This window comes from Biomphalaria glabrata, chromosome 18 (genome assembly GCF_947242115.1).
Source record: "Biomphalaria glabrata chromosome 18, xgBioGlab47.1, whole genome shotgun sequence".
In the NCBI taxonomy this organism is placed as follows: Eukaryota; Metazoa; Mollusca; class Gastropoda; family Planorbidae; genus Biomphalaria; species Biomphalaria glabrata.
Window position 1 is genome coordinate 8791350 of NC_074728.1, and position 25453 is coordinate 8816802.

Below are 25453 nucleotides of genomic sequence, written 5' to 3' on the forward strand. Positions count from 1 at the left end.
CATACTTTCAATGGCCTTAAACGACCCCAAGGGTATCGCGATCCACAGGCTGAGAACGCCTGATCTAAGGCAAGCACTCAACGGAAGGAGGGAGGTAATAGTCGAAGATATAGTTATTTACAGCTTGAAACAAATAGATATGGACTTTAGCATTCAAGTCACAGGTAGTCATGTCTTAAGTTCTACAAGTCCTACTCTAGAACAGACCACCGACACACTTCCCAGTGTCACTCCAGGTCCTCCAAACAGTTCACTGGTATCACGCAGGGCAGCACTTAGTCCCAGACTGTTCGGACTCCCATAAACTGCAGATCCCTTCAGCCGGAGCTACAACAGTCCTTCCTGTAGAATCAACATCTCTTCCTCTCCTGTTGAACTGTGCTCTGATGCGCACCATCAGTGTCGGCGCGGGAGCGGAGTTACAACAATACAAGCACATCTCTTTGTCTAATGTCATCTAAAGCTTAATCTAATCTTATTTTCCCTAAATCAATCATCCTCCAGGCTTGAGCTGACAACATTAGACGGAAGAGGCTAAACAGGGTTCAAAGAATAAACAAGAAACATGTTTGATATCCAAAATAGTATTATTTTATTTCAAAGAGAGCATTTCTTTATTTAAAATATTTTAGTTTTAACAATTTCGCTATGTTGAATGATCTTAAAATAGCTAGAAATAAGAAGCTAGTTTTCTTGATGGAGCGGTGTAAGTAAAGGAGGGGTGATATGCTCTGTCTTTTTACTATACTTGTATATCAACTGACTCTGTCTTTTTACTATACTTTGTCTGTCTGTCTGTCTGGCCAAAAGTTTGAACACGTTATTTGTCCGACACTCAATCTCGGATCAAGCTGAAATTTTGCACAATTATTTATTTTACCTGACAACACAATAATCAATTGTAAAAAAATTAACCAATTAGTTAATTCACTATTGGTAATTAATTATTTTCTTTGGTATATCGAAGAAGGGAAAGAAATTGTACTTGACTTAAAGGTTATATAAGCTGAATTAGTCCCCTATATAGTTTGCAGCTCTAAAGTACGTTTTAACAAACAATAGATAACCATACAATCTTCTATTTTCAAAGTCGCTTCGCTAGCAGAGTGGTCAGTATGTCGGCTTGAGGAGGCTTGAGAATGAGTTCGAATAGGTCGGTTCCTTTTTAGTTTTTAATAAATGCTTTAAAAAAGGGAATACGGTAAAAATTCCCCCAGATACCTTCCCCCCCCCCGCCTCCAATTTTCCCAACTGGTCCCGAACAGTGACAGGATCACAGCGAACAGTGACAGGATCACAGCGTACTGAGAAAGCTCAACGCATCAAATAGCGTGTTAAAGAAAACAATTCGTAGAAACATTTCTAATCGCACAGATTTATAGATGTTGGGCTAGATCTTTTTCAAATCTAATGACATGACTGGTCCAAACTAATTGATACAATTGCACTTCGTACAAGCTTTGTTGATTTTTTTTTTAAAGTTTTTTCATTTTCTTTCATGTTAAAAGGAATATGATAATTAGTGTGTACGAATCCGTGTGGCAATGACTGTATAATGTTTGTGTGCATTTTGAAAAGTAACCTAGCTGTGACCCAAGAATATCTTCGTATTTTAACAATAGTGTCACGATAGATGCCTACTGCCTACAGAGTGCCAGCAAATAAAAACATTATATTCTCTTTCTTCCCATCTCGTTTCTTGTTCCTGTTTGCTCGAACCAACCTGCATAGAAATTAATAAATCTAGATCCACATTTATTTTTAAAACAAGATGAAAATAAATTACATTTACTTTTAATTGACCGAGTTGTTTTTTTTCCCCTTCTCACAAGAGCTCTAAATAAACAAGGGAGAGAATCGATTGATGTGAATCTCGGAGACTTCATACAACTTTGTTTATCGAGATTGTCGTTACTGATAAATTAAGAGAAAACGATGGGCAGCCTTTTTTTTTTTTAGTTGTCATACGCTTGGCGTAATCTGAGATTATGAAAATGTATTAGATCTAGGAGATTTCAATTCGATCATTAAATGTGTGATTTAAATTGTTTGTTTCGCGGCTAAAGGACAGTTAGTTTTTTTTTGTCTCCACGACTCAGGTGCAATTTATTGACATTATTTTTGATCACTCAAACCCAGTTGTGACCTGCATATTTTGCCTAAGGTTATGCTGTATTTTCGTCGTCTGAGGTCTATGGTCCTTTCTGAAAGTCAGAAGTGTGTGCCCCGCTCCAGGACCGGCCTTCGGGAATTTTAGCCCCTAGGCGAAGTGAATTAGGTGGATCCAGAAAAAAAAAAGTAAAAAAGGCTCAAAACTAAATCTACGCAGTGAATGAAAACCTGCCTGAATCTATATCTAAATCAACAAGTGTTTTGTTGAAATAATACCTTGAATATGAGTCTTGGGGTAGCGTGGAAGTATTGTACAAATTGAGGTGTCTAGCCCTAGTTCTTTTTGTTGAAATAGTACATTGAATATGAGTCTTGGGGTTGCGTGGAATTGAGGTGTCTAGCCCTAGTGTTTTGTTGAAATAGTACATTGAATATGAGTCTTGGGGTAGCTTGGAAGTATTTTACAGTTTTTGGTGTCTAGTCCTAATTTTTTAAAAAAGTATTAAATCAACTGAAAAGTGCTTGTGACCAATCGTCCGTGGATCCCAAGGTCGTGGATGTGTTCTGCTTGCAGTGAATGGGTTGCATGAAACAGGTATTGGATTGTATCTCTATATAGATGAATCTAATGTTTGGCGTGCGTTTTGTTTATATGTAGGTACGTGAAATATAGTTTAGTTAACTTTTAAGACATCTTAAATAGAGAACTGGGAAACTATAAGAAACCATAAGAAAACCCCCACAAGATTAGTATGACAAAAATAGTTTTCGCTAGCGGCCTCGGAAAGATCCGCCCATGGATCTTCAATGCATGTATTAACATTTTCAGCAGGAATATCAGAAGTATCCAACAACTACAAGTTGTTTGCCCTTTTTAAAAAAAAATCTGGATTATTCGGATAATACTTATCTTATAATATACAATAGCACACAAAACACACACACGTCAATATAAACACTGTTACCTCTTAACACGCGTGTGGTAGTCTAGCCTCTAAACACTTGTATTGTAATTCCATTTTGTATGCACACTTGTAAAGAAGCTGAGCTTTTAAAAGGTTAAACATGAAGGGTATCGATAAAAACAGTTTATGAGCATTTACACTGTTCATTGTATTATACATCAGTTCAGCAAATATAAATTCATCGTCTCAAAATTTAGTAAGTTCTTGTATGGGAATCGCTATTAAAATGTGCGTTATTAAAATGATTTAATGTCAGATGTTACTAAAGTAAAGTTCACCTTTCAGACCTTGTGATCTTAAGGGCAGATGTTTCTGTGGCCTACGGTTAACAAGGGTGTCATGTGGCCAGCACAACGACCAACCGCCTTTACTTTTACCCAACTAATGTCAGGTACCCATTAGAGCTGGGTGGTTTCGGGGGCGGCCAAAGATCCCGAAATTAACCAGGATTCGAACCCGGGACCCCCAGTTCTTCTAGAAGCCAAGCGCTTTACCGATCACCCACCACGCCTCCATCAAGTTCATTGCCTGTATAAAAATTTCTATTAGAATATTCCTTATTAAAATGATCTTGATCTAATGTTGGATATGACTATGAAAGGAGAACCCCACAGTCAGCATTATTATTAAAGTATTTCAAAATTCTGCTCTAGGCACCACTGTTAGTATTTACCAATTGCGCACCATTCACATTAATGCCCATGTTGTCGCTAAATTGCGAAATCCGTTAATGTGCAGACAGTCTTCAACTGATTTGCTCCGTTAGTGTGCGGACTTTGAATATTACCTGATAATGTGCACATTTACGGCTTCCATACCGTTAAAGTTGAGATTAGTGCTAGTTTAGAGTTAAGTGTAAGGCAATGAAGCGCAAAATACCAAAATACGGCCTGCGGGCCACATCCGGCAAGCGACGTGGTGTTAGCCAGTCAGCCGAAACATCGGACCAAAATAAAGACGATCACACAAAAGAAAGTTGAAAAAGTATGTCCCTTAGTTACCGCTGTCACTCTCTCTTGCATTGATTTCATTCTCTGCAATTCTCATATTCATAATGTTTTGTTTTATTTTTTAGGCGAATCTACAATTATTATTTATTTTCTGAAATTCCGCTGTTTTGAGCTAGACGTGTCCTTGACATCTTGTGCTGCATTATTTTATATCGTCATTTGATATCAACACAAGTACCGTACCATTTAATTTGTGAGTGTTAATTACATGGGAGTTCCCAAGAAAACAAAATTAGACTCTGATGTAATACTTTGAAGAAAAGTAGACAGATCTTGACTTTACTTTGTGGAACTTGTTTGACATGTAAAGCTGTTTGTGGCTGTTTTCAAACAACATAACGTCAAACAGCAGCATGAAATGAAACACATTAAACACATTAAAAAATATGGTAGAATTAAGTCTTTTTATCTCTCATTCTTTCTTAGTGTCATTATAGCACGGAACGGGTTGCCTGAATCAGCCAAGAAAAACCAATAGCTTAGAAGAGCTTTAGCTTAAATTAACATGCTCGACTAGATTAAGACAAGGTTAGCGTAGGACGCAATTATCTTCGTTTTGAGCTTTTGTTACTTATAAAATAAGGCAATTGTGATAGTTTCACATTAGGTATTATACTGAAAAAGACAAAATGGAAGATGTTAGTGACCCTCAGACCGACCCAAATTACATACATCCACGATGGTAGTCATCAATCCTAACATTAAACAGATATGCACCAGTCATCAATCCTAACATTAAACAGATATGCACCAATCACATATTGAAAGATTACCAGCTTCATTTAATTTGACCGCTTATATTCTATTCTAGACTCTATTGACCGCTGTCTCAAATCTAAACCTTAACTTGTTTAAAAAAAAACAACAACCTTTTCTTCAGCAGGGCATTCATAATAAAAGATAGTATTGACCACGATCCCAGCATACCTCCGAGCAAGTCAATTAAGCCGGTACGAAGTGAATCTATGGGCTAACGAGCAAAGTGGAGCAGTGGTCCTCAACATCTTCATAGTGGGCTCCTTACCTCAATACAGCTGCCGATGCAAGTAATCGTCCGATCAACAAATTTGGCTTTGTTTTACATGTCCACTATTAAGCTCTTGTTTTTTTTTTTGCTTTGTTTTACATGTCCACTATTAAGCTCTTGTTTTTTTGCTTTGTTTTACATGTCTATTATTAAGCTCTTGTTTTTTTTTGCTTTGTTTTACATGTCCACTATTAAGCTCGTTTTTTTGCTTTGTTTTACATGTCCACTATTAAGCTCTTGTTTTTTTTTGCTGTGTTTAACATGTCCATTATTATTTTTTTTTGCTTTGTTTTACATGTTCATTATTAAGCTCTTTTTTTTTTTTTTTGCTTTGTTTTACATGTCTACTTGTCACAGCTTTTCTTTTATATTTATAATCATAACTTGATAGAATCTACCTTAGGTCTCGATACGTCTAGGTGTCCCTGGTTCAGTTCTAGTTAACGAAATAAAACAATGAAACCACTAGATCAAACACATAAACTTTAATCAGCTTTACTGCATATCTCACAATGGTCTCTGTCTGATCAACCTCTGACAAGAAAACACACTTCCGGTAATTCGCGCAGATTGTAAAAATAGATTATACATATATACACACATTCATCCGTGACACCACTATTGAGCTCATTTTTTTTGGCTTTGTTTTACATGTCCACTATTGAGCTCTTTTTTTTTTTTTGCTTTGATTTACATGTCCACTATTGAGCTCTTGTTTTTTTTTTTTGCTTTGATTTACATGTCCACTATTGAGCTCTTGTTTTTTTTTTTTGCTTTGATTTACATGTCCACTATTGAGCTCTTGTTTTTTTTTTTTGCTTTGATTTACATGTCCACTATTGAGCTCTTGTTTTTTTTTTTTGCTTTGATTTACATGTCCACTATTGAGCTCTTGTTTTTTTTTTTTGCTTTGATTTACATGTCCACTATTGAGCTCTTGTTTTTTTTTTTTTTTTTGCTTTGATTTACATGTCCACTATTGAGCTCTTGTTTTTTTTTTATTGCTTTGTTTTTCTATTGTTTTACTTGTTTCTGGTGTTCCTCTAAAATTAAACAAAACACTACATCCCAGACCTGACCTCTTTCAGGACGGCGAGGGAAGCTGAAGGTTGAAGGCAGGTCCTAATCCGGAACCATCGAGGCTTAAGACCTGAGAGTTTACCAGACGACTAGGCAACCATTCATTCTTTTGCGCTGGTTCATAGAAATAATTGGTACTTTCAAACAAGTCCCATGATACAAAGTAACCCAGTATTTCCCAAAATGTGGTCGCGGAACCTGAGTAGGTGCTCCATGAAGTACTGGAGCAAATAACGTGTAGGCCACCACCTGAATTAATCTCTCTACAAAATAAGAAAAGTGTTCCGCTAAATGCTCAGAACGTGCAAAGTGTTCCGTTAAGGAAAAAGTTTGGGAAACACTGAAGCCGGGAATTTAAATATTTTTGTACAAGAGCGGGGCTCCACTTTATACAATAAAATCTTTTCATTTCCCAAATAAGAATCATTATATCAATAAGCACATAAAGTACTGCAAGTATCGACAGACAATATTATTTGTTAAAATAACAAACTCTCTGAACTAGAAATGAAGTGAAGCGGAATAACTTTATGAACTAGAAGTTTACAATTTATCCTTTTTCTATGCCCTCGGATCTCAGAATATTTCCGAATTTTCCAAGACGCTCGTTGTTTTGACGTTTAAAACATTTTTCCCTTGGCTATTTTTAGCACTACCGTGACTTCTGGGATATAAAAAAAACCATCTTATTGTCATTCAGTTGATCTTGACACGTATATAACGCGATAAAGACATTAACGGGTACTAAAACTGCCTATATTTGCATCTTTGGAGTTCCTACAATCTACCTGGATATTGAGATCTACAATTTTTCTGTTAGAAATTAATTTGGCTAAAAATTGACAGAGAATCTGGCTATCATAATTTCGTGGTCTATTGAGTCAAAGGATTCCGATTTGCCCAGCATGGAAAAAATTGAGATATGACCCAGGGGCGTAGCTAGGAATTTTCCATCGTTTGGGGTCCCGGGGGGCTTGACCTCTTTGGGGGCCCCAGCATTCTGCGTATTATTAAATTTTATATGTAAAGAAACACTCATTTGGGGGCCGCCCTCAAATGGGGGCCAAGGGAATTTTCAAATTCTCCCTCCTCCTCCCCCACCCTAGCTACGCCACTGATATGACCTACGTCTCAAGGGCGGAGTCGGTAATTTAGTACCCTGGCCACCGCTGTCTCTCAGCTACACTCTCTGTATGAAGAGTAAAACTCTTCCAAGAGACAGTACGTTCCAGATGGAACAAAATTTGTGATGATTCGCCCATGAAGCTGTGATAGGAAGTAAAGATTTGATACTGGGTCCATATTTGATTTGATTGGACGAATGCTTGCTTGAATGCTGCTGTACAATGCATGAGGAGTTGATAATCTTAGACATTCTTGGACCAACTCATACCTTAAGGAGCAAGGAAGTAGACATAGGACCATTCTTGGACCAACTCATACCTCAAGGAGCAAGGAAGTAGACATAGGACCATTCTTGGACCAACTCATACCTCAAGGAGCAAGGAAGTAGACAGGATCAAGATTACAAGATCTATTTGGCACCTCTAAAATGCTCACAAAGAAATCGCAAAAACAAAAACAAATTTCAAAGATGGGATAGTGATCAATGTGTGGTGATCGGGACTGGCTTACATTTACTTATCTGCTCGATCTTACCAATGAAAAAAAAGTTTTAAAAGTTCCGAGACTGGAATAGATGATGGCACTAAGTCTTTATTCATCCCATTTAACTATTCGGCTGTTCTACTTCTTAACTACTTTATACGATTCATTTTATAGACAAAATAAACTATCACGTTTAATGGTAAAGTAATCATGAAAAATCATAATATGCATCTTTTTGAAAGTCATTTTATTTTGCACTCTAAATGGTTAATTCTATTTGCAAACCATTTTTTTCTTTTGGTAGTCGGTCAGCTTAAATACTCTTACATTCCAGAGTACCATTAACGCAGTTTAATATACTAAAATTAGAATAATACAGAAGAGATTAGCATGGCCCCTGCGCAAGAATGACGTGCAAATTTGTAAAGCCTTCCATAACAATTAGAAACCGATGCAGCTCTGCCAACTTGTAGAGGTTTCTCCGATAATGGTCAAATTTATAAAGTTCCTTTGGACCTGTATACAATGGCGCCGAACACACGCCTCATCCGCAACTTGATGTCCAGGAACATTGTTTGCGTTGATTTGCTCAGTTTTAAGTATATAGTGTTGGACATAAAAACAGTAGAACAATAGGAATTCACGCTGATCTGTCAGCTGGTGAACGCACCAACAAAAATATTTAGGATTGTGTTCCTCAGGATTTTCTTTTTGCTTCCAGTCCTCCGTAGCAACTAAAGACATTTACATTCAAAACAATCCCTGTTTCATCGTTTGGCATGTGAGCACATGTATAATACATATGTTCGTAAATGTGTCTACAACAGAGAACAATAGCCATGATGTTTACAGCCGGGAAATAGGACAACCAAATGAACTATGAACAATGTCTGAGGTAGCATGTTACTTGTCATGAGAGACCATGAAATTTATTTCCTTTGGTTTCTTATTTTTTTGACGTTGTAAAACCTTTTAAACTACTGAAAAACAAAGAGCACCATTACAGTTATGGACTAATGGAGAACGGAGCCCATTCTGTCAACTTGTAGGTTTCTCTACTCATGACGTACTATAAACGGTCATAGTAATAAAGTTCTTCTTGGTGCAGAACACAAGCCACATCCACAGCGTGATGATGATTAAGTGATGTCCAGGAACATTGTTTGCTGTTGATGATCACAGTATTAAGTACACATTGCTGGACCTAAAAACTTTTACATTTGGAATTCACGCTGATCCGTTAGCTAGTAAACACGCCACCAAAAAAAACAAAAACAAAGAAGCAAAAAAAAAACCACTACATTTTGCATTATGTGTCTCGGAGTTTTAGGCTTCCATGGTGACTATAGACATTTACTTTCAAAAGAATCCCAATTTCAAGGACTTCAGTAGTAACTAAAGACATTTACTTTCAAAAGAATCCCAGGTTCAAGGACTTTGTTCGTGTGGGATGCGATCACATATGTGATAGATGTGCATGCTCACAAGTATATGACAATGAACAGTGTAAATGATAATGAACTATGAATTGTATCTCGATAACCTTCATCGCTCAATAGTGTTATATGGTCTGGACGTAAATGTATAAACTTGTTGGTCTTATGTGTTACTGTGAAAGTATAGTCTAAATAAAACACAAAAAAGATTACCATCTATATATATATATATAAGTCCAAGGGCACTGGTTGACATACCTGTAACTCTCCCACTTGCCGTGTACGTAAAGATATATACATTTAACCAGTTATTATCTTCCGTGTGCCTAGAACAACTAAGCACATTTCATGATCGAAACTTAAATTTATCGAAAGCGATTCTTAATTTCGACTTCACCTGTTCAATAAGTACATTCCCCATTTTTTTTAATTACAAAGTTATACTTTCTTTTAGTTTTAGTACGTAATTTCCCCCCAAAAAATTTTGAATAACACAAGGTTAGCTCAATCAGTACCGTGTCACTCTGAGGCTCAAATCTATGTTTTAAAATGTTTTTTTTTACACAATTTAAAATTAGTACGTTGAAATAGAATTTATAACCTCAATCTTAAGAAAAATTTGTAACACTTGATCAAACGTAACACATGCTAGAATACACTTGCCTAATGGGGGTAGTTGAAATGCGGACAGTTATATTGAAAGTGTACAGGAGGTATGGTCGAAGTATTATGAATTTGCAAAATCTAATAAGGAAATAAACGGAGGCACGGTGGCTGAGCGGTAGAGCGCTTGGCTTCTGAACAGGGGGTCCCGTGTTTGAATGCTGGTGAAGACTGGGATTTTTAATTTTGGTATTTTTTGGCACCTCTGAGTCCACCCAGCTCCAATGAGTACCTGACATTAATCTGGGTAAAGTAAAGGCGGTTGATCGTTTTGATGGCCACGTGACAACCACGTTAACCGTAGGCCAAAGAAACAGATGACCTTTACAGCATCTGCCCTATAGATCACAAGGTCTGAAAGGGGGATTTTACTTAATAAGGAAGTAAACAATATACAGCCTTGAAGGAAATCAATAAGAGAAGCCGGTGGATACTGCATGTTGCAATTGTAAATTGAAAGTATCGGCTATTTAAATTGACTTTGTCACTGTATAATTATTGAATAAGAAAAGAAAACACTAATTTGACATTCCAGACAGAATGGCATAACTATTTAAAACAACCGACCCATACACGGGTACCCATGGCTACTTTTCTTATAAATCTAAATTTTTAAAAAGAAGTAGACTCAAATTTTTGGGTGTGAAATAAAGAAAGGAACCGTAAAAGCCTAATGTACACAGAGTTATTGACCCATGGCTAGAAGGGGGAAGAAGCGAGTGTCTCCTAGCGCCAAGTACTCTCTGTTTTTTCGAGTTGTCTTCTCCTTTTTACATTTTCTTTCCACCCATCCTTCCCCGCCACCTCCCTCCCTCCAACCTCTATTTTTTTCTCTCTATGTAAGACATGTGAGCGAAACATTTCCATCAGATCCAGCTATCATCATCATCATCAGGAATCTGTCCTTCTGGTGCCTTTCCCATCCATGTTATGCTGTCCACACGAAGGCGGGAGAGGGAGAAAGTGGGGGTGGGGTGGGGGGTTTAAACGCCGAGACGGTTCAAAGGGGAAAAAAAATTAGGTAAAAACGTTAAACGCTTTACGTACACTGTTCTGCGGTGATGTAGTTAAGACTTCAATTTTACATTCAGCCAATGTATTGTATTCCATAGCTACCATCTGCGGTGATGTAGTTAAGACTTCAATTTTACATTGAGCCAATGTATTGTATTCCATAGCTCCATAGCTACCATCTGCGGTGATGTAGTTAAGACTTCAATTTTACATTGAGCCAATGTATTGTATTCCATAGCTACCATCTGTTTATACATTGTGGATTTTCACACAGACTGTTAATAACACTAATCTGCTCTTTATTACAATGCCTCTATTCAAGTCATAACTTCATGGAGATTTGAACCTGGACGCTGATCTCAAAAGCGGCTCGAACGATTTTTTCTAGAAATTTAACAGTTGATATATATCGCTGAAAAAAAAAAATTACTTGCTTTTTGGCCACACGGGGAAAACTCTAGCTTGGCCGTTATCCTTTTTCAAGTAAAAATAAATGAAAGAAATTTAAATTTGACTAGAGATCTAGATCTAGGATTCAAGGTTTGATCCATCATTGGCTTAGAAAGGACTATCGCATTCTTGAAATGACTATCGCTTTCTGGAAGTTCCGAAGGCAAGGCTTTTCTGAAGAGTTTAATAAATGAATGTTCAGGAACAGTTTGCGCATCCCTTTTCTAGTCTAGTTCAGATCTAAATGCTTATCATTGGAATAGTATAAAGTGTACTAGATCTATACATTCGCTTTACCAGGACTCTTTCTATGGAAGAAGGGGGGGGGGCGTAGAAAATGTTCTATTTTTTAACATCTAACATTCATTAAAGTCTAAGAGAAAAACCATAAGTTGCATATAGGAGGTATTGTCTTTTAAAACAAATTTTTAAATAATTTTTTTTTGTTTCAGCTTTTGATTTCTAATAATAGAAAGCGATGTGAAGAAATGTAGTAGCGATATAATGGAAACATAAGAAAATGATAAGAGAATGTAAAATGACTGCTAAAGAAGTTGTGGATAAAAGTCCAGATGAACCCTGACAACGTTGTGGATAAAAGTCCAGATGAACCCTGACAACGTTGTGGATAAAAGTCCAGATGAACCCTGACAACGTTGTGGATAAAAGTCCAGATGAACCCTGACAACGTTGTGGATAAAAGTCCAGATGAACCCTGACAACGTTGTGGATAAAAGTCCAGATGAAACCTGACAACGTTGTGGATAAAAGTCCAGATGAACCCTGACAACGTTGTGGATAAAAGTCCAGATGAACCCTGACAACGTTGTGGATAAAAATCCAGATGCATGCTAAAAGCATTGTAGATAAATCTTCAGATGTTCGATAAAGACTAAATCGATAGAAGTTCAGATGTTTGCTAAAGATGTTATAGATACATTTACAGACATGTGCTAAAGACATTATTGATGTTTGCATTAAGACTTTATAATTTTCCAGATATGTGCTGAAGACGTTATGAATTTCTAGATATGTGCTAGCCGATGTGCCTAAACTCAAAACTCAAACTCAGATATGTGCTAAAGACTTTATAAATTTCTAGATATATGCTAAAGATGTTATAATTTTCGAGATATGTGCTAAAGACGTTATAAATTTCCAGATATGTGCTAGAGCCTTTAGAGATACAACTGAAGTAGTGGACTAAACTTTCGTTAATGTTATTGTCGATAAAAACAAAAGCGCGCGAGAATTCTGAGAGGCGGTACCGGAAGTCGATGAAAAGGATGCTGGGGGAAAATGAGAGAATGTATCCTGGGAAAACCAAAGAGTGGAGTGCTGTAGAGAGGGGGAAACTAGATGAAGGGAGAGGGGAGGAGAGGTGGGGGGGGGAGACATCTTCTTCAGCAAGTGAATTAAAAAGAAAGGAGGGGTAGAAGAGAGAAAGAAAAAAGAACATTAAAAAATCAAATAAAAGCGATCGTCTACATCCCTTCAGAGTGATGGACAGACCGGAGAAAAAACAAATACAGAAGACCCGGGTTATCGTCTCTTGCTTCTCCTTTCATGAGGGGGCGCTCCTTCCTGGAACCAGACCGCCTGCAGCCAAGTTCAGACCAGGGGCCTGCCAGAGCATCGACGTCTTGCCCTGTGTAAAGAGAGATTTATTCGATTTTGGGGGAGCCAAATGTGGAACGCTGTTTTCTTCACTTTTGTGAAAGTTCGGCCATTTTTTTTTTTGGGTTCCTCAGAAAGTTCATAATGAAATCTTATATACAGAGTTATTCTTTTTTCCCCCTTTATATAGATCTTTCTTGTACATAGTTCTTTAGTATTTTTATTTCTGAGGGTAACTTTTTTTTTCTTTTCTTAAAACTTAACATTGTTTTTATTTCATTTCTTCTTGACATTTATCTTTGAAGACAAGCTTGTGTTTTTTTTATATTATTTTATTCATTTTCAATTTTTCATTTTTTTTTGTCTCTATCAAACTCTCCTTTTTTTCTCTCTCTCTATCGCTCTATAGCTTCCTCTTTAGCGTTTCTTCTTCTTTATCATTCTTTGTCACTCTTTCTGTGCCACTTTCTATCTTTTTTTCTCACATTTTTTTTGGCGTTTTCGCTTACTCTTTATCTCTCGTTCTTTATGTTTCTCTTGATCTCTTTCTCGTTCTTTATGTTTCTCTTGATCTCTTTCTCGTTCTTTATGTTTCTCTTGATCTCTTTCTCGTTCTTTGTTCTTTATGTTTCTCTTGATCTCTTTCTCGTTCTTTATGTTTCTCTTGATCTCTTTCTCGTTCTTTATGTTTCTCTTGATCTCTTTCTCGTTCTTTATGTTTCTCTTGATCTCTTTCTCGTTCTTTATGTTTCTCTTGATCTCTTTCTCGTTCTTTATGTTTCTCTTGATCTCTTTCTCGTTCTTTATGTTTCTCTTGATCTCTTTCTCGTTCTTTATGTTTCTCTTGATCTCTTTCTCGTTCTTTGTTCTTTATGTTTCTCTTGATCTCTTTCTCGTTCTTTATGTTTCTCTTGATCTCTTTCTCGTTCTTTATGTTTCTCTTGATCTCTTTCTCGTTCTTTATGTTTCTCTTGATCTCTTTCTCGTTCTTTATGTTTCTCTTGATCTCTTTCTCGTTCTTTATGTTTCTCTTGATCTCTTTCTCGTTCTTTATGTTTCTCTTGATCTCTTTCTCGTTCTTTATGTTTCTCTTGATCTCTTTCTCGTTCTTTATGTTTCTCTTGATCTCTTTCTCGTTCTTTATGTTTCTCTTAATCTCTTTCTCGTTCTTTATGTTTCTCTTGATCTCTTTCTCGTTCTTTATGTTTCTCTTGATCTCTTTCTCGTTTTTTCCTTCTTAGAATATTATTATGCGGTTCTTCCCCATAGATATGCTTTATTTTTTTTTTTAAGTTTTTTATATTTTTTCTTGCGTTACCCTATTTACTTTGATTATTTTTCTAAATATATAAATATATATCTAAAATCTATCAAAAATGTTTGGATATTGATATTGTTATAAACCTGGTGGTGGCACAGATGGGGGTAGTGGTGTGTGTGTAGTCAGCCGACGCAAATCGCCCCAGGCCAGCGCTAGACGAGCGGTCAACCGTGACGAGTTACGACGGTCAGCCGAGACGAGTATCAACATGAAGGTTCGAGTAGGATCGTCGTCGTGAACAGAGCTCAGGAGCGTTACGAGAGTTGTAGTCATCTGACCACCTAGAAACGTCGAGCGGCGTTCTGTCCGGTTCGAGAAGGCCAGTAGGGACCCTATATAAGAGCGGAGGTGTCGCAGTCAAGACAGTCGAGAAAAGGGGCTCAATACAGCACGGTTCACGAGAGAAGGTTCACGGCAGGGGTTCAGAGCCCGGTTCACTACAGTCCGGTCGACTACAGCACAGTTCAGCGGTGTGGTTCTGTACGGAGCATTACGACGGTTCAGTGCGGAGTACTGTCAAGTACAGTTGAGACGGCTGGCGTCTTGATCTTGGTCTGCGATCGAGTCCGACACAACGAGCCTAGTGTGTGAAGTCAGTCCTGAACTGTTGAACCCAGTGCAAGCCCGGAACGAGACGGAGAGGCCAGTGCAAGAGTTGATACGGCGAAACGGTGTTATCGGAGAGATATTTGTACAGTGTACGTGTTGCCAATTGTACCGTATTGGCTGTTATTTATTCAACAATTAAAGTGTTACGTTACTTTGGAGCCCTGAGTTGTCAAGTTCTTTACGTTGGTGGTGTATGGTGCAGTTTGCAGAGAGCCTGGATAGTGAGATTCGTAACAATATGAAACAAATTTTCTTATGGATAATTGTAACTATTGTTATTATTAATACTGCACTTAATAACAGCCCCATGTATAGTTTTGACAGAGGCAACAAATGCAGTTTCCAAGTTATTACCGAAACAGATAAAAGTTCATTTTTACGTTGCCCTGAAGGTAATCCTTTTTTACAAAGCTTATATCAACTCACTCTGTCTGCCTGCCTGGTACAAAGTGTGTACACGTCTTTTTCTCCCGTACCCATTCTGGATCAAACTGAAACTTCGCACAATTATTAACTGACATAGACAAAACATGAATCAATAACACAAAAGTAAGCAATTAAACAATTAATACTGGTAATTCATTATTTTATCTTAAAATAAACAGCAAACAAATTGCAGACATATAGAACTGGATTCTCAGACCAAAGACCAGGGGTTCTCAAACCTGAACCTGTAGATCGAGACCCATCTGGAGGTCGAATGACCAATTGCTATGTGTCGCCTAAGACTATCTGAAATAGTTTGTTTATTAAGGGGGGTGCTATTTTTATTCGGAAGTTATATATATAGATAGCAACAAGGAAAAATTGGCTAAATTTGTTGGATTTAACCCCTTTAAATAATTAGTAACGCTATTTCTTCCTCACGCATTCTCCAATCAAGTTGATATATATATATATATATATATATATATATATATATATATATATATATATATATATATATATATATATATATATATATATATATATATATATATATATATATATATATATATATATATATAATTATTTATTGTACCCAACAAAACATGAATCAATAAACAAAAATACTCAACTATTAAATTAATTATTGGTAATTAGTTATTTCGTTTGATATCAAATATGCCAAACAGCTTGTACTTTATTGGTAGATATAGTTTCAAGGACGTAGTTCTTCACCTTTAGATTTTTTATTTTATTTTTATATTCTTGCTTGTTGCTTTTAACTTTTACTAAAGTTCACCGTGAACCTTTTGTTTTCTTTAAGTTCTAGAAACTAAGCCCCAAAGAAAACTTCAAACAGAAATAAAGCACGACACGCGTGTGCGTGGACCTGGAAGATTTCGTACTCTCCTGTCAAACAAGATCAGAATGAAACGAACAAACTGCTGTTTCTTATCACCTGCCAACAGATCTCTGACAGACCCGATAATAAGACATTAAGACAACACGACAGCAAGGTCATCGCTTCCTGATCATTGATGAGGACTGTGAAGTTACGGCTGTATTATCGATTGCTGTCTCAATCAGTCCCCCAGGTCTGTGTTTCACATTAATTTTTTTGTAGTTTTCAATTCCAAACTAATGAACCGACAAAAAAATGTTTTATTTTTATCGTTTTTCTTTTACTCCTCTTACGGATACCTCTTTTAAAACAATGATTTCATTAGGGGAGGAAATCATTAGCATTATTAGCTATTAATGAATACGACTAATTTCGAAGAGATATTAAAACAAGCAAAATATTTGAAAACAAAAATCTTTTTTAAAAACACAAAGCTTATCTAAGGGGAAGAATTCCGCACTTAGAACTATATCTCATAGTAATGGAAAAGTTATTTCTCTTACTCGATATAAAGCAAAATTATTAATTATCAATAATTAATAGAGTAATTGTTTGTTGTTTTTTTTTTTTTTTTTTTTTGCTTTATTGATTCATATTCTGTTAGGTACAATAAATAATTGTTTAAGTTTTTAACTTGATCAGAGAATAGGTGTGGGAGAAAAAAATGTTTTCAATTATTTAAGGGGACGAAACCCTATATTTTTTGCGTATCTGTGAATACTGTAGGAATAATTTTCCTTGTTGGATCAAACAAAATAATTAATAACCAGGATTTATTTGACAAATTGGTTATTTTTATATCAATTCATATTGTCTTCCTTAGTATTTCCCAGACTTTGTCCTTAACGGAACGATCCTCACATTCTGAGTATTTACGGAACACTTCACACATTCTGAGTATTTACGGAACACTCCACACATTCTGAGTATTTACGGAACACTCCACACATTCTGAGTATTTACGGAACACTTCACACATTCTAAGTATTTACGGAACACTTCACACATTCTTAGTATTTACGGAACACTTCACACATTCTGAGTATTTACGGAACACTCCACACATTCTGAGTATTTACGGAACACTCCACACATTCTGAGTATTTACGGAACACTTCACACATTCTGAGTATTTACGGAACACTTCACACATTCTGAGTATTTACGGAACACTTCACACATTCTGAGTATTTACGGAACACTTCACACATTCTGAGTATTTACGGAACACATCGTCAGTTAGGTGAGAAAAAGTTAAGGCTTCGCAGAACACAGGGGTTCAGAGAAATGCAGTTTGGGAAACACTGGCCAACGCCATCGAATCAATGAGAAAACCTTCAACGTGATCCGAGAATGGCTGTGGGAGAAATAAGTTATTTGAGATATTTGTATTTACCTATATATATATATATATATATATATATATATATATATATATATATATATATATATATATATATATATATATATATATATATATATAGTTCGTCCATCGTGGTTCGATAATGACCACTTTTATCATCAAGGGGGCTGAGGGGTTTGCACTGGGGTTTTGTGCCTCTTCATGTGGCTGGTGAGACCTATGTGAGCTCGGACTGTTCGGCTGCACACTGGACAGGTTATTGCAGCTGGAGATAGTGTCATTGGCCTTGCTTTTCTTCTCTGGCGCTTTTCTTCTGCCAGCGCAGTTTTCTTTTCCTATGTACCTATGTACACCTATGTACATGTGTATTGTGTTTTCCTGTTAAGAGTTAGAAGCGTACTAAGACTGACTAGGGACGCGCTTATGACGTAATCATCTTCTATTTTGAAGTAACATTTTCATTTTATAAGATAAGATAAGTGTGATGTCTCTTTTACAACTTTCAACTTTCATCACCATTGTCGTCATACTCATCATCACCCACAAACGACCATCATTTTTATCATCCACTTACTGTCATCAACATTATGGTCATAATCATTATCATCATAATCAACATCATTATCAACATTATGAAACATTATATGGCCCCATAACTTCCCTTGGCTAAAACACGAGGTAGTTGAACGTCAGGCTGTTATGTTCGTTACAGGTCAAGAGCAGGTCGAATAGGGGGGCCAAGTTGGTCGTGGACAGTTTTGTAAAAAAACAACAACTAGGGTCACGTGTCTTTCTTCTGATTTCTGCTTAGGTTTCCGTGAGTTAAACAATAAATCCAAACGTATCTGAAACCCTTTCAAATTGGCTTATTAACCGAGTATATGTGAACATGAGCCTAGAAATTACATATGCTTATGTATTAAAGTCAGACAGAAAGAAAAAATATATATAGCCATGGGCGTAGCCAAAAAATACCTCTTCAATATAAAAAAAGAAAATTACACACTTAAAATGCTATGAGCGTAGCCAAAGGGTCTGAGTTTAGATCGGGGGTTTGATGCTAAAAAATACCTCTTCAATATAAAAAAAAAGCAAATTGCAAATTCAAAAATGAGCGTAGCCAATTCAATGGGGGTGCGGGGGATTGAGTTTAAAACCCTCTCCTCCAGAGGGCTTTTCTTTTTAAGTTTAAAACCCCTCCAGATGGTTTTGAGTTAAAAATCCCTCTACAGAGAGCTTTGAGTTTGAAAACCTCTCTCTTCAATATTATTCTAAATTTAAATTCTAATTAACGTCTTGCGGAGTTGCGTTCATGGTTAGCGCTTAATAAAATAGCAGGTTAAACTCGTCCACCAGTTTACGATAGAAGAGATATACGAAAGTGCTTCCCGTGCCATCTGAGTCAAAACGTTGATTTGTATCGACGGAGCACTGGCAACAGCATGAATGAACTGTGTTTTCTTGGTATTTCGGTAATGAAAATGCAAATATCTCTGGCACTAAATTGATGTTTTTGAGCGTTGGATTTCTTGATGACGATTGTATTCGAGAAGAATTCGTTGGTTTTGTCCCTGGTGTTAAGAGAGACGCAGTGCCTGTGTCTAACGTCATTGTCAGCGAATACATTAAGTACAGTCTAGACATGGACAAACTACTCGTCCAAGGCTACAATGTCTGTCCCTGTGATGGGTAGCATTCAGAACTGTGTTCAGGCTAGGATTCGGGAAAAATATCCAAAAGCAGACTTTGTCCGTTGCGCGTCGGCGCGTTCCACAGACTTAAACTTGTTAGCATTGACCTGAATGACGTTTCAGATATACCTAATGATGTTGGTGTCATCAAGAATATTATTTATTTCTTCCGTAACAGTCCCAAGCGAGAGCGTTGGTGCTAAATTTACATCTTTTGTGTGAGACACGAGAGACAGTGAAACAGAATTAATTCGCGCTTTAAGTCACAACATTGAGAAGATCTTTGACTGTTTTAAAATAACGATTGTAAGTGAAACCAGACAATCTGCCTATGTGTAATCAGTGCCTGCTTCTCGTGTGTTTCTGATTAGTCTTTTAATTGTCGTCAATTCTTCACCCGTTCTTGAACCAGTTTCCGTGATGTTGTAGTCTGTCTATCTTAGCACAAGCAGCAACTAAATAGCACGTCGGCATGTTACAATTAATGACATCATCAAAAACCAACTTGACCATTCTGAGGAACACTTCAGGGATGGCATCCTGAGTAAGGTGACACTGCTGGCAGACAAACTTGGTGCTGCCGAGACTTTGAGGAACACTTCAGGGATGGCATCCTGAGTAAGGTGACACTGCTGGCAGACAAACTTGGTGCTGCCGAGACTTTGAGGAACACTTCAGGGATGGCATCCTGAGTAAGGTGACACTGCTGGCAGACAAACTTGGTGCTGCCGAGACTTTGAGGAACACTTCAGGGATGGCATCCTGAGTAAGGTGACACTGCTGGCAGACAAACTTTTGGTGCTGCCGAGACTTTGAGGAACACTTCAGGGATGGCATCCTGAGTAAGGTGACACTGCTGGCAGACAAACTTTTGGTGCTGCCGAGACTTTGAGGAACACTTCAGGGATGGCATCCTGAGTAAGGTGACACTGCTGGCAGACAAACTTTTGGTGCTGCCGAGACTTTGAGGAACACTTCAGGGATGGCATCCTGAGTAAGGTGACACTGCTGGCAGACAAACTTTTGGTGCTGCCGAGACTTTGAGGAACACTTCAGGGATGGCATCCTGAGTAAGGTGACACTGCTGGCAGACAAACTTTTGGTGCTGCCGAGACTTTGAGGAACACTTCAGGGATGGCATCCTGAGTAAGGTGACACTGCTGGCAGACAAACTTTTGGTGCTGCCGAGACTTTGAGGAACACTTCAGGGATGGCATCCTGAGTAAGGTGACATTGCTGGCAGACAAACTTTTGGTGCTGCCGAGACTTTGAGGAACACTTCAGGGATGGCATCCTGAGTAAGGTGACACTGCTGGCAGACAAACTTTTGGTGCTGCCGAGACTTTGAGGAACACTTCAGGGATGGCATCCTGAGTAAGGTGACACTGCTGGCAGATAAACTTTTGGTGCAGCCGAGACTTTGAGGAACACTTCAGGGATGGCATCCTGAGTAAGGTGACACTGCTGGCAGACAAACTTTTGGTGCTGCCGAGACTTTGAGGAACACTTCAGGGATGGCATCCTGAGTAAGGTGACACTGCTGGCAGACAAACTTTTGGTGCTGCCGAGACTTTGAGAAACACTTCAGGGATGGCATCCTGAGTAAGGTGACACTGCTGGCAGACAAACTTTTGGTGCTGCCGAGACTTTGAGAAACACTTCAGGGATGGCATCCTGAGTAAGGTGACACTGCTGGCAGACAAACTTTTGGTGCTGCCGAGACTTTGAGGAACACTTCAGGGATGGCATCCTGAGTAAGGTGACACTGCTGGCAGACAAACTTTTGGTGCTGCCGAGACTTTGAGGAACACTTCAGGGATGGCATCCTGAGTAAGGTGACACTGCTGGCAGACAAACTTGGTGCTGCCGAGACTTTGAGGAACACTTCAGAGATGGCATCCTGAGTAAGGTGACACTGCTGGTAGACAAACTTGGTGCTGCCGAGACTTTGAGGAACACTTCAGGGATGGCATCCTGAGTAAGGTGACACTGCTGGCAGACGGTGCTGCCGAGACTTTCAAGTCGAGAGAAAAAGCGAACAAAAATCCCATGTTTGCATTTTGGGATTATTACAGAACACGTGACTTTACATTCCGTATTTTGATTCGTTAGTTTCTTCATTAACGTCTCACTTTTCAAGCAATGACAATGCTCAGTTCCACCTGTTTTGTCTTCATCCTAAAACGATTCAAGAACTGCAGCGTACAGAACAATATCAGAACTATCATATACGCGCTCATCGCCGGCTTGTCCATCGCGACGAGAAGCGATTCAGTAGTAAATTTATTGACAGTTTTGGCAGCGTTTCCCTTTTTGTATTGTGGGATGCACCCCCTCGCAAAAAAATCATTCGGGCGCCCATGGTCAGAATGTAATAAAGATTAATTAAGTACACACAACATGCACACATATATAATATATTGGCGAGGTGGTGAGGAAAATTGCCCCCCCCCCGGCCCCCCAAAAACAAAAAATCCTGGCTACGCTCATGTATATAGCTAACGGCTCAAATGTTTGAAATGCGTTAAAGTCAAACTACAGCAATGCTCTAACTAAACAATGACAGATTCCACTTTCTTCTGTATTTAGTAAAATCGTGTCATTGAAGGATGCAATGTAAGGGAAATAATCGCAACAAATACTCGTAACTACTAGATGAGGTTGATTATGTCCCTTGAGTCATAAAACAAATAACCAGACAAAATAGTCCTCCATCAAATCTCATGTTCGTTCTACAAGTTCGCCTGAGTAAGTAGAAAATCACGTGCTTTTCGATTTCTGGCGCACGAGAAAGATCACGTGATCATATTTATCTTTCATTTCTTCTGTTTATGTATGTACCTAGGATCTTTGGACAACCTTCAACTTACCAGCTTACTGTTAGATTAACAGCATGACATAAAGTAGAAAACATTTTACTGGTTTTTGTTCTTTTTATTTTTTACACTTTGTTCACAATTGGGAAACAAAAAATTAATGTCGGCAGACGTGCCTGGGCTGATGAAGTCAAAAGTATGTACGTGTATAAATTAATTTTTTGTTTAATGTTTTCTTTATAAAGTATCCTTTTTTTCGGATAAAAATTTCCTGTCTACTGTATTTAAAGTGATAAACTAAACTATGTCAAAGGGGCTAAATGAAACTTAGATGCTACAAATACATTTGTAAAAAAATGAGCACTTAACGGATATTTGTTTCCGCAATACTAGAGAATGCACACAAAATAGAGTGCACGCAGTGGAGCTTCACAACAGAGCTTATCAGCCCTTCCATTACTCTGTACACCGGATACACGCAATGATACACAGCTAAAAAATTGCTTTCCGACTTTATTTCCTGTGTGTATAAACTATTTGGTACTAAATTTTTAAAAAAGTTCCCCTTTCAGACCTTGCGAACTATAGGGCAGATGATGTAAAGGTTATCTGTTTCGATGGCCTACGGTTAACGAGGGTGTCATTTGGCCAGCACAACGACCAACCGCTTTTACATTTTCCCCGTTCTGTAAGAGGCGCCTAAGAATCTCGGAATTAAAAATTTCGAAGTAGTATCACTACATTTCCTTCTTGTTAAATATGAGTCTGTTATACATACCAAAGAAGGTAGTATTGTTGCTAGTTGCTAGTGAAGTAAAATAAATAAATATATAACCTCAATAAGTAACTTCTCTTACTTCAACCACAAAATATTGACACTTTTCCCCTAGATTTCACAATGTGACTTATTACACTTGTTATTGCTCCAGACAGCTTCCAATCAGCTTGCTCGTAAATCTAAGAGAATTGAACAAAGTCCGACTAGAGTAAAAGTTTTTATTCTGGTTATTTCCCTTACTTGTCAATCTCTTGTAATCTCGATTACTTATTTCTCTCCATTTTCAGAAAGTAAAGAAAATCTATTTTATATATTTATTTGTTTAATTTTTAAAAAAAAATGCAATGTGACTTGTTATTTTTATCAATTTAACTTTAATATTTCTGTATGGCTACTGATGTATTGATCTGTTTCGTAAAGCCTATAGTCTCAGATATTCGGAGTTAAAATTAAAATTTTCTTAAATATTCTAAACCAGTGATACCCTAAATACGGCCAGCGGGCCACATACGGCCCGCGATGCGGGTCTATCCGGCCCATCAGAACTTCTGTCATCAAAACAATAAATGCGAATGTAAAATAAACTACAAAAAAAAATTAGCCGAACTGTGTCCTTGCCATTTTTAGTTGGCCTGGTAGCAACGTGAGGGATAGCTTGCTGGTCAACACTCGAGAGGCGCATGAAGTGGCAATGCTGAACAAACAAAACAGATTTTTACTTTTTGTACAACATACATAAAGAATATATTTTTAAAGTGGATTATTTGCATTGCAGCCTGTCATTCAGAAGCTGGTTTCGGTAAAACAACTTGGAACATCAAACTAGTTGCTATAGAAATAATTTTGGATACAACTTGTTTCTAATCAGAATGTCGTCTGCTCTACTGCATTTTCATTTTCGAAATGATGTGGCCCTCGACTAGAGTGTGAGGAATTTATTTGGCCCGCGGGCTGAAGAAGGGTTGGGCGTCACTGTTGTATACCTATCTCAGACAGAGTAATTGATGAAGGTAGAGTCCAAACCATTTGTGCGGTACAATTCGAATTTAAAAAATAGGTACATGGGGGGGGGGGGGGTTGGACGAAGGGCAAAAAGTATGATTTTCGAACCGACTTTGTGGTGAGTTCATACCTCGAGATTTCAGGAGTGTGTGGGACGTCCTAGACTCCACCATCTCTAATGTGTACCGAACATTAGTCGGAGAAAGTAGAGATGGTTGATCGTTGTGCTAGCCACATGACACCCTCAGCTATAGAAACAGATGACCTATACATTATCTTCCCCATAGATCGAACGGTCTGTTCCATACGCTATAATAAATTCATACAAGTGCCCCTTCTTCCCTAGTGTCATTTAGAGAATGGAATGGGTTGCGTGAATCAGCCATGAAAACCGACGACTTAGCAGAGTTTAAGCCATTGATTAAAAATAAAATGCATGACTTTATTGTCTTACTGACAATTAGACACGTTCGAAGCCCATTTAAAGCACGTGATCTCACTATGCAGCTGTGCTCAGTAACCGTTTAACTCGTCATTGACTCCTGACTTAGACAGTATCTGTCAACTTCGTCACTGACTGCTGACCACGTTATTGACCATTATGTTCACATCAGTATTATCATTTATATATCCTAAGTGCCTTGGTTCGATCATGCACTGATTGACGGATCAATAATTCTTCCACTTGCCGTGGACTATAGATACAAAAATGTAACCCATTAAGCTTTTTTCCGTACTATTAATGTTTTTTTATTTTATTTGCGAACATTTCTTCTTAGCGTTGGACGATTGGGCTACACTCCTACTCCCTACTAAAAAGTTTTTTTTTTTGTTATATGAAGCAAAAATTGAATGAATACGTATGGTGTGTGTAAAAATGTATAAAAACAACATGAAATGTAGCTAAAAGAAAATGAAATGTAGTTATTAACCCTTAAAACGCGTGTGGCAGTTTAGACTCTAAACATCAGAATTGTAATTTCATTTTGCTCAGCACTTTAAGGGTTAATTTATTATTTTGTATCTTGAGGATGGAAGTATTTAATAAAATAAAATATAAAAAAGATGTGAATAAACAGTAGAGTTAGAGGGTGCAAGAGCGTTACGACGTCAGAGTGGTAACAATATCGGGGTCCGATCAAAATCTGTAAAAGACTTAAATATTGAATAAGAAGCCAAAGAAAAGTTGTATGTTAAATTCCTTTTTTAAGGATTGTAACGTGGAAAGCTAGATCCTATAATGCTCAGAAAAGACGCATGTGTGTGTGTGGGAGTTCGATATAAGCGGGCCGTTGTAATTTAACGTCATAAACTATGAATTACGGGTCAAAAATATGTTACATGAGAGTGAAAATGGAAAAAGGGTGGGGGCGTTACGGCTAAAAAAATGTGAGCGTTCAATTCGAAGGATGCAATATAAACAAGGACTCTTGCCGAAAAAAAGCATCTAGAGTTTTTGAAACATTCGATAAAGAGCTGAAAAGTCGATGAATTACTCAGAGATTTTATATTTCTATAGGCGTAGGATGGATGGGGGTAGGAGAATAAGTGATACCGGTAATCG

The 25453-nt window shown here is 37.6% G+C and overlaps 1 protein-coding gene and 1 non-coding gene across 2 annotated transcripts in view; one reads left to right on the top strand and one right to left on the bottom strand.

Annotated features, from left to right (window-relative positions):
• Window positions 1-25453, bottom strand: part of LOC106077982 (potassium voltage-gated channel subfamily H member 6-like) — a 383405-nt gene that overhangs the window by 194847 nt on the left and 163105 nt on the right. The gene's annotated exons all lie outside the window — the stretch shown is intronic.
• On the top strand, window positions 8143-8244 carry LOC129924078 (U6 spliceosomal RNA). The gene has a single exon (XR_008775992.1). It is a non-coding gene; the product is annotated as a U6 spliceosomal RNA (small nuclear RNA).